The following is an 18,766-nucleotide window of genomic DNA, read 5'->3' as shown; positions in this document are numbered from 1 at the left end:
TATCGCGGGTTTGTCTCTGTGCGATATAGAAAATGACTATATTGTGATATTCGAGTATATGTTCTCACACAGTTGCTTTTAGCTGTGGGCATTACACTACAGGCTCTTCTCACTCTTTGTTGTCTCTGCTTCTCAAAGAGACATAAAACAAGCGCACCTTACACACGTCGCATACGTAGACGCCCTCGCGGAGCAGAGAGGTAGCGGCATGGGTAACGTTAGCTGTGGTGCGAGTGGTAATACGAGAGAAAGAAGGTGCGAATCTGGTAACAAATGAAGGAAGAATTAATTCCCAAGAAAAACAGCATCGTCTGGCGGTGGTTTGGCTTCAAGTGGGAATATGTCGAACAGGCAACCGTAATTTGTCAAGTGTGGGGCAAAAGCGTTGTTACAAAAAGTAACATTACTGCTAATATGTAGCATCATTTGAAAAGTCACCCGCTAGAAAATGAAGAGTGCTTGAAACTCCGCATGTCAACATATCCGTTCGGTGCCACACCAACAAAATGCCGAGGCAACCATTTCCACATCAACACCGTATGAAAAAAATAGTCAACAACAGAAGGAGATAACGTCCGCAGGAACCTACCACATAGCAAAGGACATACACTATTTGATTTCCTATTATGCAGCTCATTTTTATTTGACACTTATTGAAATATCTTGTGTGACATCATGCACAAAAGTGCACTTTATTTGTTTTAAACTATTGTGGTGGCGTTCTGTACAAAAAGTGCACTTTAATTTAGTGTTGTTTTGATATGTCATCTTAGTGACATCATGCACAAAAGTGCACTAATAGCTTGTTTTTAAAAGGTCTCTCTTTCTGTTTTGAAATGACATGAATGTTTGTGCCACTGCTTAATAACTGTTTAATAAATACACTTTTGGTAAATTGACTTAGTTGTGATTTCCCTCTCTGCATGAAAGTTTAAAAGTAGCATATATTAATGCAGTATGAAGAAGAATGTTTAAATGTAGACACATAGAATCATCATACTGCTGTGATTTTATGCATCAAGTGTTAATTCAAGGCGAAGGCAAAATATGGAGATATATATCGTGTATCGTGACATGGCCTAAAAATATCGAGATATTAAAAAAAGGCCATATCGCCCAGCCCTATGCAGAACCACTGCATTGATATTTTTATTTATTTATGTGATTTAGCATTTTTAAACCTGTGATGGCTTACAGAAGGGGTAAACCTTTCAAAGTTCTGACTTTTGATAATGTTACAGTTGTATACTGTAGACTAGTGTTGGGAAAATAAGCCTGACAATAAGATGGCTACCGGCATTTAATCAAGAGGATTGTGTTGGCTAACTACTGCATTGGTAGATAAGTTGCTGGCACCATGTTATTACATCTTTAATGCAGCGGGTAGCTTTTCATTTCTTAACCATGTTAATCTGCTTTACAGAGATGGATTAATGTTCTGCAGGAAACAATAAGGAGACTCCTCACGGAAACAGTGATTTTGATAAGAAATGCAATATTAAAACGAAGGATAGAAAGAAAGTAAGTAATGTAGCAATGTGGAAATCAAAATGATTTGACTGTATATTTGCATCTATATATCGTGGGGATGTAAAGAATACATGTATTTAAATCACAGCGCTGTACCGAACCGACAAGTTAGTACAAATTTTTTTACCACATGGTACACATCCCAAGTAGGGCTGGGCCGACAGTTAATAAATCAATTAATCACATGATAAATTAAAATGAACTGAATAACTTTGCCGGCATAAATAAATTGCCATATTTCAGTGTGATTGTTTTCTTTGTCTGTCGCTTCCAAAAAGAGTGCAAGAGGATTCACTCTGCATCATTTTCAACACCTCAGCGCGTTTATTAAATAGCAGAATAAATGAACGCAGTCAACCCTCTTGTCAGCCATCCGAAATCTTTGGCTCGGCAGGCGGAAGCGGACCGCTAACTCACATACAGTACACCAGATGCACAGAAAGAGTCTCGCGAGTTGCAACTCGCTAATGTGATGCACTGCAAAGTACCGTATTTTTCGGACTATACGTCGCAGTTTTTGTCATAGTTCGGCCGGGGGTGCGACTTATACTCAGGAGCGACTTATGTGTGAAATTATTAACACATTAGCGTAAAATATCAAATATTATTATTTATCTCATTCACGTAAGAGACTAGACGTATAAGATTTCATGGGATTTAGCTATTAGGAGTGACAGATTGTTTGGTAAAACGTATAGCATGCTCTATATGTTATAGTTATTTGAATGACTCTTACCATAATATGTTACGTTAACATACCAGTTGGTTATTTATGCCTCATATAACGTACACTTATTCAGCCTGTTGTTCACTATTCTTTTTTTATTTCAAATTGCCTTTCAAATGTCTATTCTTGGTGTTGGATTTTATCAAATAAAATTCCCCCAAAAATGCGACGTATACTCCGGAGCGACTTAAAAATACGGTAGTTGTTTGTATTTTCTTCTTCTGTGACTTTGGCCTAATTTCCATTCACTAGGGCAGGGGTCGGTAACCTTTACCAGTCAAAGAGCCATTTTGACCAGTTTCACAAATTATAGAAAACAATGGGAGCCGCAAACATTTTTTGAAATTTTAAATGAAATAATACTGCATACAAAGTTTTTATTTTGCTTTGTGCTATGTATAGATCAGTGGTCTCGGACACGCTGCCCACACTTTAATAAGGAATTTGAAAGCTGGTGCAGCACGCTGTTTAATGAATGGCGCTTGTCAGCGTCATACGTGCCGTGATACAGCATATAGCGCACACTACAACCAGCGTGCCTGATCAGCCACACGTTGTATGAGGCTTCCGCTTGCTCACGTGGGTGACAGCAAGGCATATTTGCTCAACAACCACACAGGTTACACTGACGGTGGCAGTATAAAAAAAACTTTAACACTCTTACTAATAATGCGCCACACTGTGAATCCACACCAAACAAGAATGACAAACACATTTCAGGAGAACATCTGCACCATAACACAACATAAACACAACAGGACAAATACCCAGAATCCCATGCAGCCCTAACTCTTCCGGGATACATTATACACCCCCGCTACCAAACACCGCCCACCTCAACCGACGCACAGAGAGAGGGGGGCGGGGGGGTTGATGTGTGAGGGAGCAGGGTTGGGGTGGGGGCGGGGTTTGGTGGTAGCAGGGGTGTATAATGTAGCCCGGAAGAGTCAGGGCTGCATGGGATTCTGGGTGTTTGTTCTGTTGTGTTTATGTTGTGTTAAGGTGCAGATGTTCTCCCGAAATGTGTTTGTCATTCTTGTTTGGTTTTGGTTCAAAGTGTGGCGCATTATTAGTAAGAGTGTTAAAGTTGTTTTATATGGTCACCGTCAGTGTGACCTGTGTGGCTGTTGAGCAAGTATGCCTTGCTGTCACGTACGTGTGCAAGCGGAAATTGTATATTGTATAACAAGTGATGGGCTGGGACGCTGTAAATACAGATTGTAGAGGGTGCCAAATGTTGTACCATCATGGCACGCCCTTATTATAGCTGTAAGGGCAAAAATCAGTGAATATTAATCCCGGGAGTTTTCTGCGAGAGGCACCGAAATTCGGAAGTCTCACGGGGAAATTGGGGGGTTCAGAAAGTAAGCTGCTGAGCCGCATCAGAGTGATCAAAGAGCCGCATGCGGCTCCGGAGCCGCAGGTTGCCGACCCCTGCACTAGGGCAAGGAGTGTCCCTTGAAGATGTAAGACAACCCGGCTCACTAAAGAGGAACAATGAAAGAAATTCATAGCAGCCATATTTTAATACTATCTTTGAAAAACTGCGGCAAAAGCGATTTTTTTGGATATTTTTTCACACTCCTAGAATACAAAGTACTATTGTATTATAGCACAACTGCAGAAAAAAAGCCCATTTGCTAGGCAGTGGAATAGTCCAACTTGTTAAAAGCAACTGCAAACTACATGAGAGGAAATGCTCTAACAATTTTCTTACAGAATTGCGGTTATTCGGACTATACCAGATGCGTTTTAGCCGTAAACCTCCTTTATTCGTGACAACTTTGTCAGATGCCACTCAAGCTTAAAGTGAAGATTTTAGAGTAAAAGTTGCTAATTAGCTTATCTGCTTCAATCAGCTCCACTGGCCAGTGGATACATGTGTTAGTGTGTGTGATAGGGCTTTTAAGAGATGAACCAACACTAACCCTGATTGGCAGCATGCCATGTTGGCTACGGTGTCTTGAGCTCAGCTGATCCTTGCTATTGGATTAGGTTACTTCCTGGAGAATGCTAAAAGGTAACATGTTAGAGCGTCAGGATGTTTCCTGTCTGCTCGCCAGACAGGAAATTAAATTAGGCCTCCTCGCTGAGAACGATGATTTCAGACCCTCTCATCCGGCTTGATGGAGGGCTTGGTCTTAAATTTGCATACCCTGTGTTCCCCATTATTTTTTGATTTATTTGGTCTCATTTTAACCAAACAGCTTTGGTTCCCCATAAAAAGTATGAGGTAAGCTAATCAAGCACTTACCTCCACAATGAGGTTAAAGCTTGTTAGCTCTGTCCTTGTGGACCACGAAGAGGTGGAACGATATTATTCAGAAAGTCTTGTTCTCGATATGTTTTGGATTTTGTAAGTTGAACATTTTTTAATTTAGTTAGATAATGGTTAGAAAGTACTTTTAAAGGGGAACATTATCACCAGACCTATGTAAGCGTCAATATATACCTTGATGTTGCAGAAAAAAGACCTTTTATTTTAACCGATTTCCGAACTCTAAATGGGTGAATTTTGGCGAATTAAACGCCTTTCTATTATTCGCTCTCGGAGCGATGACGTCACGTTGTGACGTCACATCGGGAAGCAATCCGCCATTTTCTCAAACACCGAGTCAAATCAGCTCTGTTATTTTCCGTTTTTTCGACTGTTTTCTGTACCTTGGAGACATCATGCCTCGTCGGAGGGTGTAACAACACGAACAGGGACGGATTCAAGTTGCACCAGTGGCCCAAAGATGCGAAAGTGGCAAGAAATTGGACGTTTGTTCCGCACACTTTACCGACGAAAGCTATGCTACGACAGAGATGGCAAGAATGTGTGGATATCCTGCGACACTCAAAGCAGATGCATTTCCAACGATAAAGTCAAAGAAATCTGCCGCCAGACCCCCATTGAATCTGCCGGAGTGTGTGAGCAATTCAGGGACAAAGAACATCGGTAGCACGGCAAGCAATGGCGGCAGTTTGTTCCCGCAGACGAGCGAGCTAAACCCCCCTGGATGTCTTGGCTCACACCGTCCCTTATGCCACCGTCGATGATCAAGAGAAGAATATCGACCCTAGCTTCCTTGGCCTGCTGACATCAACTCCAAAACTGGACAGATCAGCTTTCAGAAAAAGAGCGCGGATGAGGGTATGTCTACAGAATATATTAATTGATGAAAACTGGGCTGTCTGCACTCTCAAAGTGCATGTTGTTGCCAAATGTATTTCATATGCTGTAAACCTAGTTCATAGTTGTTAGTTTCCTTTAATGCCAAACAAACACATACCAATCGTTGGTTAGAAGGCGATCGCCGAATTCGTCCTCGCTTTCTCCCGTGTCGCTGGCTGTCGTGTCGTTTTCGTCGTTTTCGCTTGCATACGGTTCAAACCGATATGGCTCAATAGCTTCAGTTTCTTCTTCAATTTCGTTTTCGCTACCTGCCTCCACACTACAACCATCCATTTCAATACATGCGTAATCTGTTGAATCGCTTAAGCCGCTAAAATCCGAGTCTGAATCCGAGCTAATGTCGCTATACCTTGCTGTTCTAGCCGCCATGTTTGTTTGTGTTGGCATCACTATGTGACGTCACAGGAAAATGGACGGGTGTGTATATAACGATGGTTAAAATCAGGCACTTTAAAGCTTTTTTTAGGGATATTGCGTGATGGGTAAAATTTTGAAAAAAACTTCGAAAAATAAAATAAGCCACTGGGAACTAATTTTTAATGGTTTTAACCCTTCTGAAATTGTGATAATGTTCCCCTTTAAGAAATGGGAAATTAGTTTAAAAATATGCCCCCTCAACTGCTGCACATATGCAAGGAGTCGGACACAGAACCAAACGACCCATTTTAGATTTGGTGGTATGTGACCGTTCAGTTGGCTCAGTCACAGTGAGAAAAAGTTGGTAAGAGTCTAAAAGTCTGAACACAGCCGTGTGTGCCAGTGAATATGTGTGCAGCCACTCACATCTCAATTACCTAAACAAATATTCTGGTGTTTCACGGTGACGCACGTGTCTCCCTTTCCACTACAACACACGCACTGTCCCAGGATGTGTGTGTATATGTGAGACTGGCTTGTGTGTGTGTGTGTACAACAGTCCTCTTGGCAAGAGAGACACATTCCACAGCAGCCAGCCTCTGACGTCAAACTAAAGACATTTATAGTCTTGTAAACACACACAAACTCACACTAAACGTACAGTCTGGTAAAGAGGCGGGTCAAAGGCAACTTTGCAGTTGATCATATTAGTCTAACGGTCTCGCTCCAGTTCTACACTGCAAGTTATGTATCAGGGTCCTCTGTTGTCCTCTGTGTTTTTAAAATTTTGATTTCTATTTACTGTTTTAATTGGTTTTACCCTTTGAAATTGTTTTTAATCATATTTATTTTATATTGTTTTTAATAGTGTTTAATATTGTTGTGCAGCACTTTGGAAACATTTTGTTGTTTAAATGTGCTATATAAATAAAGTGGATTGGATTGGATTGGATTGGGTAGTTGCAATAAAAGGACATACATAAGTTGCAGACTTGGAATCTCTAAACTAGTGTAAACGCTGGTGCTAATGTCATCATTTTCAACATAGAGAACTTAATACATAGTGCTATCAAACCATTCCAACATCAACATTATTAGCGTTTTCCATATATAATGCAATGGCTATCTACACATTCCCCCAAAAAATCCTGTTTTACGCGAAAACATTCCTATTGAAAATGAATAGACAATTTTTACAAGTTCCACATTTCTCAACCAATTCAAATCACTCAAACTTTAAAAAAAATTCAGGACATCCAGACCAACAGTTTTCCATAAAACAAATTCCCTTAGATCAGGGGTGCTCACACTTTTTCTGCAGGCGAGCTACTTTTCAATTGATCAGGTCGTGGGGATCTACCTCATTCATATATATAATTTATATTTACTTATTTATGAAATATATGTTTTTGTTAACAATTAAAGGTGTTTAATGATAATGCAAGCATGTTTAACACATATAGTTAATATATTAAAGGTGTTTAATGATAATACAAGTACCGGTATGTTTAATACATATAGTTAATATTGTTAACAAGTTAAAGGTGTTTAAAGATAATGCAAGCATGTTTAACACATATAGTTAATATTGTTAACAAGTTAAAGGTGGTTAAAAATAATACAAGCATGTTTAACACAAATAGTTAATATTGTTAACTTAAAGGTGGTTAAAGATAAAACAAGCATGTTTAACACATATAGTTAATATTGTTAACAACTTAAAGGTGGTTAAAGATAATACAAGCATGTTTAACACATATAGTTAATATTGTTAACAACTTAAAGGTGGTTAAAGATAATACAAGCATGTTCAACACAAATAGTTAATATTGTTAACAACTTAAAGGTGGTTAAAGATAATACAAGCATGTTTAACACATATAGATTCCTTTCTTTCATGAAGACAAGAATATAAGTTGGTGTATTACCTGATTCTGATGACTTTTGCATTGATTGGAATCAGACAGTGGTGCTGATAACGTCCGCATTTTCGAATGGAGGACAAAAAAAGTCCTTTCTGTCCAATACCACATGAAAGTGGTTGGTTTTTGGCATCTTATTTGTCCAGCTTCCGTACTCCTTTGTATACACTTTACAAGAAATACATTGTCTGCAAACTCCGTAGCTTGCTAGCTTGTGCACGCCAGCTTTCTGAGACTCTTATTTTGTTAGCGCAACTGTGCAGTCGGTCTTTGGAGTTTTGACGACAGGTACGGCGCCAGAGTCTGTTGAAATAAAGTGTTTCTCGCCTTCCTGTCGGTAATTTTAATGAGCTGGCAGCAGCCAGCGTCATCTCAGAAGACCCTCGGGTGCCGTGAATGTCAATCAAGTGACGAAAGTGACGTCATAGAGAAGATTTATGATCGCTCATTTTTAGGACTATTTTTTTAATGCCTGGCTGGTGATCGACTGACACACCCTCCGAGATCGACCGGTAGATCGCGATCGACGTAATGAGCACCCCTGCCTTAGATCTTGAGAATTAATACTATTTCAACATTTCTCAACCAATTCAAATTAATCCAATGCCAAAACCTTCACTTCATTCAGCACAAGCATCTTCTTTCCCACATACCAACAATTTCCACTGTTCCTGAAATAACATTTTTCCAAATAGTAATTTCCTTTGATTTTGTAAATTCTTATTATTTCCACAATTCTTAGCCGATTTAAAGTATTTCAACACCAAAATGTTCAGTCCAAGTACAAAATCAAATAATGTACACAAGGTAAATAACAAGTAAAATATAGTGATGCACTTTGTCTCTAAGTTCAATTAAAATGGTTTAGAAGTCTGAAATACACACAAAAAATGTGTTCTTTGTCTTACGGTTTCTGCTATTCCGTTATTTACACTTCCTAGTGTTGTTGCTTTTGCTGCATGGATGTATTTTGGGAAGCCAATATTCCTCTTTTCGTCCCCCTCTTTCTGCCTTGTTCATTCTCTACTGCTTAAGGAAAATAGGTACTATGATGTCAGCCCTGCAAAACAGCAGAGAGAGACACACACAGCGAGAAAAAAAAAAGAAAAGACAGAGCAAGGTAAAAATAGTATAATGGCTGTGTGTGCTTTGGACAAATTAGAAGCCTCGAGCCAGAGAGAGTAGTCACATGTGTCCTGTTGCCATAGAGACGGAAGGGTGGGCCAGATGTATTATGAGATGGCTGTAGGTCATCCAGAGAGATGCTGTCTAATGTGTTGCATAAAGCTTCATGACTGCTTGTTGCACATCAGCACTCACAATGGCATCAACATGTGTGGTGTGGGAAGGTTGGTTCATAAAAATAAAAAAATCCATACTTTAATATCCGTTTCAAGAGTATTCTATTATTCTCAGCAGTCACATGCAGATGTTTTAGGTCCATGAATTGAAGGCATCAATTTTCAGCAGCGAGTTACTCAGTAGCATGTGAACACAGGAGAGGCTCACAGTTCGAGGTTGGAAATGATCAAACAGTATGTACGCCATAATCACAGTTTGGTACGTTCTTTGATTTTAAAACTCGTGGTTTAGTCCATTTTGGGTACATGAAGGACACATGTAAAATTAACTGCTTTTGTGTAAAGCGCTTTAATGATTTTTTCAATGAAACAAACTGCTGCAAGGTAATTCTCTATCAATAAAATTCTCAAAATAGAAAAATAAAAGAGGCCACTTTGATACATTTTGTGATTTAAAGGATGCCAAAGCCAATCCAACATAGGTCAATATGTCATAATCAGAATCCACACTAGGAATTTGACTCCGGACATTTTCTCATATAACAAAGATATGCACACCTATCTGAAAAAAACATTTACATATTGACTTTGTTTTATAGGAAACAAAGCAAATTACTGTAATATTTAATATTAGATGTACAAACCCCGTTTCCATATGAGTTGGGAAATTGTGTTAGATGCAAATATAAATGGAATACAATGATTTGCAAATCATTTTCAACCCATATTCAGTTGAATATGCTACAAAGACAACATATTTGGTGTTCAAACTGATAAAAAATTTTTTGTTGTTGCAAATAATCATTAACTTTAGAATTTGATGCCAGCAACATGTGACAAAGAAGTTGGGAAAGGAGGCAATAAATACTGATAAAGTTGAGGAATGCTCATCAAACACTTATTTGGAACATTCCACAGGTGTGCAGGCTAATTGGGAACAGGTGGGTGCCATGATTGGGTATAAAAACAGCTTCCCAAAAAATGCTCAGTCTTTCACAAGAAAGGATGGGGCGAGGTACACCACTTTGTCCACAACTGCGTGAGCAAATAGTCAAACAGTTTAAGAACAACGTTTCTCAAAGTGCAATTGCAAGAAATTTAGGGATTTCAACATCTACGGTCCATAATATCATCAAAAGGTTCCGAGAATCTGGAGACATCACTCCACGTAAGCGGCATGGCCGGAAACCAGCATTGAATGACCATGACTTTCGATCCCTCAGACGGCACTGTATCAAAAACCGACATCAATCTCTAAAGGATATCACCACATGGGCTCAGGGACACTTCAGAAAACCACTGTCACTAAATACAGTTGGTCGCTACATCTGTAAGTGCAAGTTAAAGCTCTACTATGCAAAGCGAAAGCCATTTATCAACATCATCCAGAAACGCCGCCGGCTTCTCTGGGCCCGAGCTCATCTAAGATGGACTCATGCAAAATGGAAAAGTGTTCTGTGGTCTGACGAGTCCACATTTCAAATTGTTTTTGGAAATATTCGACATTGTGTCATCCGGACCAAAGGGGAAGCGAACCATCCAGACTGTTATCGACGCAAAGTTCAAAAGCCAGCATCTGTGATGGTATGGGGGTGTATTAGTGCCCAAGACATGGGTAACTTACACATCTGTGAAGGCACCATTAATGCTGAAAGGTACATACAGGTTTTGGAACAACATATGCTGCCATCTAAGCGCCGTCTTTTTGATTCTGAAATTGTGATAATGTTCCCCTTTAAGATAGTTTACTAATCCAAGGCTTCAAAGAGCGAATACGTCATGGTTCAAACTAGGGCTGCAACTAACAACTAATTTGATAATCGATTAATCTGTCGATTATTCCATCCATCCATCCATTTTCTTCCGCTTATCCGAGGTCGGGTCGCGGGGGCAGCAGCTTAAGCAGGGAAGCCCAGACTTCCCTCTCCCCAGCCACTTCGTCCAGCTCCTCCCTGGGGATCCCGAGGCGTTCCCAGGCCAGCCAGGCGAGATAGTCTTCCCAGCGTGTCCTGGGTCTTCCCCGTGGCCTCCTACCGGTCGGACGTGCCCGAAACACCTTCCTAGGGAGGCGTTCGGGTGGCATCCTGACCAGATGTCCGAACCACCTCATCTGGCTCCTCTCGATGTGGAGGAGCAGCGGCTTTACTTTGAGCTCCTCCCGAATGAGAGAGCTTCTCACCCTATCTCTAAGGGAGAGCCCCGCCAGTCGGCGGAGGAAACTCATTTCGGCCGCTTGTACCCGTGATCTTGTCCTTTCGGTCATGACCCAAAGCTCATGACCATAGGTGAGGATGGGAACGTAGATCGACCGGTAAATCGAGAGCTTTGCCTTCCGGCTCAGCTCCTTCTTCACCACAACGGATCGATACAGCGTCCGCATTACTGAAGACACCGCACCGATCCGCCTGTCGATCTCACGATCCACTCTTCCCCCACTCGTGAACAAGACTCCGAGGTACTTGAACTCCTCCACTTATTACTTCGATTAATCGATTAATAATCGGATAAAAGAGACAAACTACATTTCTATCCTTTCCAGTATTTTATTGAAAAACAACAGCATACTGGCACCATACCTATTTTGATTATTGTTTCTCAGCTGTTTGTAAATGTTGCAGTTTATAAATAAAGGTTTATTAAAAAAGTAGCCTCTGCGCATGCGCATAGAATAGATCCAACAAATCGATGACTAAATTAATCGCCAACTATTTTTATAATCGATTTTAATCGATTTAATCGATTTTAATCGATTTAATCGATTAGTTGTTGCAGCCCAAGTTCAAACCACCGCAAAGTCTAGCTAAAAATGGCTCCCAACTTGCGTATAGTGGCCACCTGTTTATAGAAACCACTTTTGTGGTTTCCTTTGAGCAGTCGCTATAGACAGGTTTGACTGGAGGAGATTTTATCAATAAAAGATGGTTTTCAAGCACTGAGGTGTCCTCCCGACTAGAAGCCTACAACGACTGGAAGCTTGACTCACTTTTGATGTCTACCTAAGTACAAATACATTAATGGTACAAACCTATCAAACGGTAAAAATAAAATCGAATTACTGTACATTCCCATGTTTTTTTTTAGAAAATACTATGATTGCCTTTGAAGCTTATTAATTATAGCCGCAAAATCTACTATAATTAGACCGCTTTAAAGATTAAAGGCAGAATAATAACCATTGTCTACATCCCTTTTTCAAATCACACACACAAAGGACAGCTTTGAGGTGTCAGTCCAAGTCCATCAACTATTCCATGTACAGTACAATCTTACAGGCATTAGGAGTCCTTGAGCATTCAAAAGAGGATTGCAAAGAATTGCAACACACTGCTTTTGACACCCAAGGGAAACATAATCAAGAACACTTATATTGTCAATACTACATTGGAGCCTCCAAAGTGTAAAGCCCCCAAAGATAATACATATTGCGGAAAAATCCTGTGAGACGTTAAGCAAGATGTCTGCGTATTGCGTAAGAGTTCACCAAATCTTGTTAGCATTTGAAGCATCAAAAGAATTACCTCTACAAGTGTGTTTTCCTTATTTTTTTTGGCTTAGTGTCAACCTCACAAGTGATCAAGGGTTTGAGGCTCTATTGGAGCATCTCTGTGTGGAGTTTGTGTGCATGGGTTTTCTCAAGAGTACTGCGGCTTTCACCCATTTCTAAAAAAAATCATTTGTTAGGTTAAGTGTACTGTAGACTTTAAATTGGTAATGTGAATAGTTGTCTATACGTGTCCTGTGATTGACTGACGACCAGTCTAGGGGGTACCCTGTCTGGCTCTGCGATAGCGCTCCAGTTCACGTGTGACCCCAATGACGACAAACAGTATGGAAAATGAGAACAATGACTGATTTCACTTCAGAAGGCTGCACTGACGTCAAAGAGAAAAGTGTGACATTGACCACAACAAACTAGTCCAAGACCAGAAATGAAAGTTATTGCAATGCAGGAAAGCGGTGCACACAACTCCTTAGCTCCTCAGTATAATATGGTTAAAGCAACAGGAAGTCTGCTTTCCTAAGTGTTAAAGTCAAGGACTCCCTTACCAGACACTTAGACTTAGACTTAGACAAACTTTAATGATCCACAAGGGAAATTGTTCCACACAGTAGCTCAGTTACAATAATGGAAAGTGTAAGGATGGAAAGGACAATGCAGGTATAAATAGACTAAATATAGCGATATAAAATATAACATATACAACATACGTAATATTTACATAATATATGTACAGTATATTATATATTAGGGATGTCCCGATCTGATATTTGGATCGGATTGGTTGCCGATATTTGCAAAAAAATGCGTATCGGCAAGTCATGGGAAAATGCCGATCCAGATCCAGTTTAAAAAAAAACTCCGGTCCGTGTTTTCCAACGCACCTATTTAAATAATACATTCCACTTTTCTGCTGCTCCTAATTTCCGTTCCGCATTTTCCAGCACACCTTCAACACATCCACAGGTCTGTGGATTCTCACGCAGTTGCTTTTAGCTGCTGGCATTGCACGACAGGCTGTTCTCACTCTTTTCTGTGTCTCCCTCTCACAGACAGCAAGCGCACCTTCTTACACACGTCACATACTGTCACGTCATACGTCACATACTGTCACGTCATACGTCACATACGTATACGTCCTCCCCGAGCAGAGAGGTAGCAGCATGGCTAACGTTAGCTGTGATGCTAGCGCAGCCGTGCGAGCAACGCTCCCTCTAAGGTGCGCGCCTGTGCAATTGCACACTGTTTAAGCGTCCTCTGCGCATAGCAATTATATGCCACGCACAAAATCTAATAAAAAAATAAACACAACAATTTTCGACACACGACACGACAGAGAAAACAGTTTTCGTCATCATTGTTCAAATATTGTGACGTCTGTCGAGACGCTTATCTCCATTCGGTGCCACACGCCCAAACCATCAACATGCCGAGGCAAAAATTTCCACATCAACACCGTATGAAAAAATTAGTGATTTTTTTAGTTGTGATTTCCTTCTCTGCATGAAAGTTTAAAAGTAGCATATATTAATGCAGTATGAAGAAGAATGTTTTAATGTAGACATGCAAGCCTTGAAAGAACATTTTGAAAATCAAGACTACATTTCCTGCAAATGGGTGCATTTCTACCCTATATTTTAACTTTAGATTTATTCTCATATCAAACTCTTTTGGCTGTCTTTTTGACACTTACATCCGGCGCCCCCCTCCACACCCTGGATTATAAATAATGTAAATAATTAAATGTGATTATCTTGTGTGATGACTGTTTTATGATGATAGTATATATCTGATAGTATATATCTGTATCATGAATCAATTTAAGTGGACCCCGACTTAAACAAGTTGAAAAACTTATTGGGGTGTTACCATTTAGTGGTCAATTGTACAGAATATGTACTTCACTGTGCAACCTACTAATAAAAGTCTCAATCAATCAATCAAAACACATAGAATCATCATACTGCTGTGATTATATGCATCAAGTGTTCATTCAAGGCTAAGGCAAAATATCGAGATATATATCGTGTATCGCAATATGGCCTTAAAATATCGCAATATTAAAAAAAGGCCATATCGCCCAGCCCTAGTTTCAATGATGCCATTTCTGTTTGTCATGTATAATTTTGTCTATTTTGTGTTTATCCTTGAATAAACAGGTCAGTTTCTTGTTACCAACCATTGTGTATTATTCAAACTCCCCTAATTCAGCTGGCTAGTTGTTATCAAGAGTACTAAAACCCTTTTCAACATGATTCTGACAACTAAGTAGGCTAAATAACTTTAAACTTTAATACATGCTCGGATAGGCCAGTATCGGTCAGTATCGGTATCGGATCGGAAGTGCAAAAACAATATCGGTATCGGATCGGAAGTGCAAAAACCTGGATCGGGACATCCCTATAATATATACTGATATATTATATTATGTCTATATCATATACCTCATATACCTATCATATACACCTTTTCAGTAGTTACTGCACAAGACTGAGTGAAATGTAAGTGTACCCTGAGTATATAGTTTGATGTTGACTTTTACTTGAGAGTGTTTAACTTACTTTTACACTTGCATTTCATGTATGAAAAGGTACTGACTGTCTTGTTTGCTTTAGTTTATATCAGGGCTGTCAAATTATTATCATTCTTTTTTAAATAAAATAATCACAGGTTGCAAATTAATTAGGATAAATCATTATTTGCAACTATGTTTGATTTAAGCCAATTGTCACTGTATTTTATCAACAGGAAGATAAATGACATTATACACTGTAGGCCTGCAGATGGGCAGCACCCTTCTGGCAAAAAATGTTTTGCTTAGAATTGAGATCACTATTCTCTGGCATGATTTTTTTCACAAAATGTTCATTAAACGGATTAACTTTAAGAAAACAAAGAACAAACATTTAAATGATCAATTAAGTAGAGTAAGCAGCAGGGACCTAGCTTATTGCAATTATTGTTTTTAATTATCTTTTTTGTCTACTGGAGATTAGTGGGTATAGCGTTGCATTGTACTGTACTGTGTTAGGGCTATTAAAGTATTTTCTTATTTGTGTGCCTTGTATGGTTTTATCATATTGTACTTTGTTCTGGCGTTTAAAGGGGAACATTATCACCAGACCTATGTAAGCGTCAATATATACCTTGATGTTGCAGAAAAAAAGACTATATATTTTTTTAACCGATTTCCGAACTCTAAATGGGTGAATTTTGGCGAATTAAACGCCTTTCTATTATTCGCTCTCGGAGCGATGACGTAAACACCGAGTCAAATCAGCTCTGTTATTTTCCGTTTTTTCGACTGTTTTCCGTACCTTGGAGACATCATGCCTCGTCGGTGTGTTGTCGGAGGGTGTAACAACACGAACAGGGACGGATTCAAGTTGCACCAGTGGCCCAAAGATGCGAAAGTGGCAAGAAATTGGACGTTTGTTCCGCACACTTTACCGACGAAAGCTATGCTACGACAGAGATGGCAAGAATGTGTGGATATCCTGCGACACTCAAAGCAGATGCATTTCCAACGATAAAGTCAAAGAAATCTGCCGCCAGACCCCCATTGAATCTGCCGGAGTGTGTGAGCAATTCAGGGACAAAGGACCTTGGTAGCACGGCAAGCAATGGCGGCAGTTTGTTCCCGCAGACGAGCGAGCTAAACCCCCTGGATGTCTTGGCTCACACCGTCCCTTATGCCACCGAAGATGATCAAGAGAAGAATATCGACCCTAGCTTCCCTGGCCTGCTGACATCAACTTCAAAACTGGACAGATCAGCTTTGAGGAATATATTAATTGATGAAAATTGATGAAAATTGGGCTGTCTGCACTCTCAAAGTGCATGTTGTTGCCAAATGTATTTCATATGCTGTAAACCTAGTTCATAGTTTCCTTTAATGCCAAACAAACACATACCAATCGTTGGTTAGAAGGCGATCGCCGAATTCGTCCCCGCTTTCTCCCGTGTCGCTGGCAGTCGTGTCGTTTTCGCTTGCATACGGTTCAAACCGATATGGCTCAATAGCTTCAGTTTCTTCTTCAATTTCGTTTTCGCTACCTGCCTCCACACTACAACCATCCGTTTCAATACATGCGTAATCTGTTGAATCGCTTAAGCCGCTGAAATCCGAGTCTGAATCCGAGCTAATGTCGCTGTAGCTTGCTGTTCTATGCGCCATGTTTGTTTGTGTTGGCTTCACTATGTGACGTCACAGGAAAATGGACGGGTGTATATAACGATGGTTAAAATCAGGCACTTTGAAGCTTTTTTTAGGGATATTGCGTGATGGGTAAAATTTTGAAAAAAACTTCGAAAAATATAATAAGCCACTGGGAACTGATTTTTAATGGTTTTAACCCTTCTGAAATTGTGATAATGTTCCCCTTTAAGGATTTGTAGTGTTGCCTGCAAAACACACTTACAATGCACCTAAGACTGTTGTCATTTGGCTTGAATCCAAAATGATGCCACAAAAAGGGTTCACGTTCGGGAACCCTTTTTGGTTACGAGTACTGTAGGTGACTCTCACTATTTACACCAGGGTTATTGTTTACATTTTTCGTTGTGCCTATTTCCATGAATGAAAGTGTGATTAGGGGAGAATGAGGAACTGTTGCGAGTGGTTTGCCGTATACTACTGCGTGGCGTGGTTGGGAGACTGGCCGTGCTAGCAACCTGAGGGTTCCTGGTTCGATCCCCAGCTTCTACCACCCTAGTCATGTCCGTTGTGTCCTTGAGCAAGACACTTCACCCTTGCTCCTGATGGGTCGTGGTTAGCGCCTTGCATGGCAGCTCCCGCCATCAGTGTGTGAATGTGTGGGTGTGCATGTGTGAATGGGTGAATGTGGAAATAGTGTCAAAGCGTTTTGAGTACCTTGAAGTAGGGATGTCCCGATCCAGGTTTTTGCACTTCCGATTCGATACCAATATTGTTTTTGCATTTCCGATCCGATACCGATACTGACCGATACCGAGCATGTATTAAAGTTTAAAGTTATTTAGCCTACTTAGTTGTCAGAATCATGTTGAAAAGGGTTTTAGTACTCTTGATAACAACTAGCCAGCTGAATTAGGGGAGTTTGAATAATACACAATGGTTGGTAACAAGAAACTGACCTGTTTATTCAAGGATAAACACAAAATAGACAAAATTATACATGACGAACAGAAATGGCATCATTGAACTAGGGCTGGGCGATATGGCCTTTTTTTAATATTGCGATATTTTAAGGCCATATTGCGATACACGATATATATCTCGATATTTTGCCTTAGCCTTGAATGAACACTTGATGCATATAATCACAGCAGTATTATGATTCTATGTGTTTTGATTGATTGATTGACACTTTTATTAGTAGGTTGCACAGTGAAGTACATATTCCGTACAATTGACCACTAAATGGTAACACCCGAATAAGTTTTTCAACTTGTTTAAGTCGGGGTCTACTTAAATTGACTCATGATACAGATATATACTATCAGATATATACTATCATCATAATACAGTCATCACACAAGATAATCACATTGAATTATTTACATTATTTATAATCCAGGGTGTGGAGGGGGGCGCCGGATGTAAGTGTCAAAAAGACAGCCAAAAGAGTTTGATATGAGAATAAATCTAAAGTTAAAATATAGGGTAGAAATGCACCCATTTGCAGGAAATGTAGTCTTGATTTTCAAAATTTTCTTTCAAGGCTTGCATGTCTACATTAAAACATTCTTCTTCATACTGCATTAATATATGCTACTTTTAAACTTTCATGCAGAGAAGGAAATCACACCTAAAAAAATCACTAATTTTTTCATACGGTGTTGATGTGGAAATTTTTGCCTCTGCATTTTGATGGTGTGGGCGTGTGGCACCGAATGGAGATAAGCGTCTCGACAGACGTCACAATATTTGAACAATGATGACGAAAACTGTTGTCTCTGTCGTGTCCGTGTGTCGAAAATTGTTATGCGCTTATTTTTTTATTTGATTTTGTGCGTGGCATAGATTTGCTATGCGCAGAGGACGCTTAAACAGTGCGCAATTGCACAGGCGAGCACCTTAGAGGGAGCGTTGCTCGCACGGCTGCGCTAGCATCACAGCTAACGTTAGCCATGCTGCTACCTCTCTGCCGGGAGAGGGCGTATACGTATGTGACGTATGACGTGACAGTATGTGACGTATGTCGTGACAGTCTGTGACGTGTGTAAGAAGGTGCGCTTGCTGTCTGTGAGAGGGAGACACAGGAAAGAGTG

At 40.0% G+C, this 18,766-nt stretch overlaps 1 protein-coding gene across 6 annotated transcripts in view; it reads right to left on the bottom strand.

The window, feature by feature from the left end:
* The window catches only part of hdac5 (histone deacetylase 5), a 187,145-nt gene that overhangs the window by 72,179 nt on the left and 96,200 nt on the right, over positions 1-18,766 (bottom strand). Inside the window, exon 1 of one of the 6 annotated variants that reach the window (XM_061973771.1) lies at positions 8,623-8,776. The exons of the other annotated variants lie outside the window; for them this stretch is intronic. The gene's annotated coding sequence lies outside the window, so the exon portion shown is untranslated. Of the gene's footprint in view, positions 1-8,622; positions 8,777-18,766 lie in introns of those variants that run through there. 6 annotated transcript variants of the gene reach the window in all.

Source organism: Nerophis lumbriciformis, linkage group LG22 (assembly GCF_033978685.3).
Source record: "Nerophis lumbriciformis linkage group LG22, RoL_Nlum_v2.1, whole genome shotgun sequence".
NCBI lineage: Eukaryota > Metazoa > Chordata > Actinopteri > Syngnathiformes > Syngnathidae > Nerophis > Nerophis lumbriciformis.
Note: the sequence above shows the minus strand (reverse complement) of the source record. Positions and strands in the feature narration are given on the sequence as shown.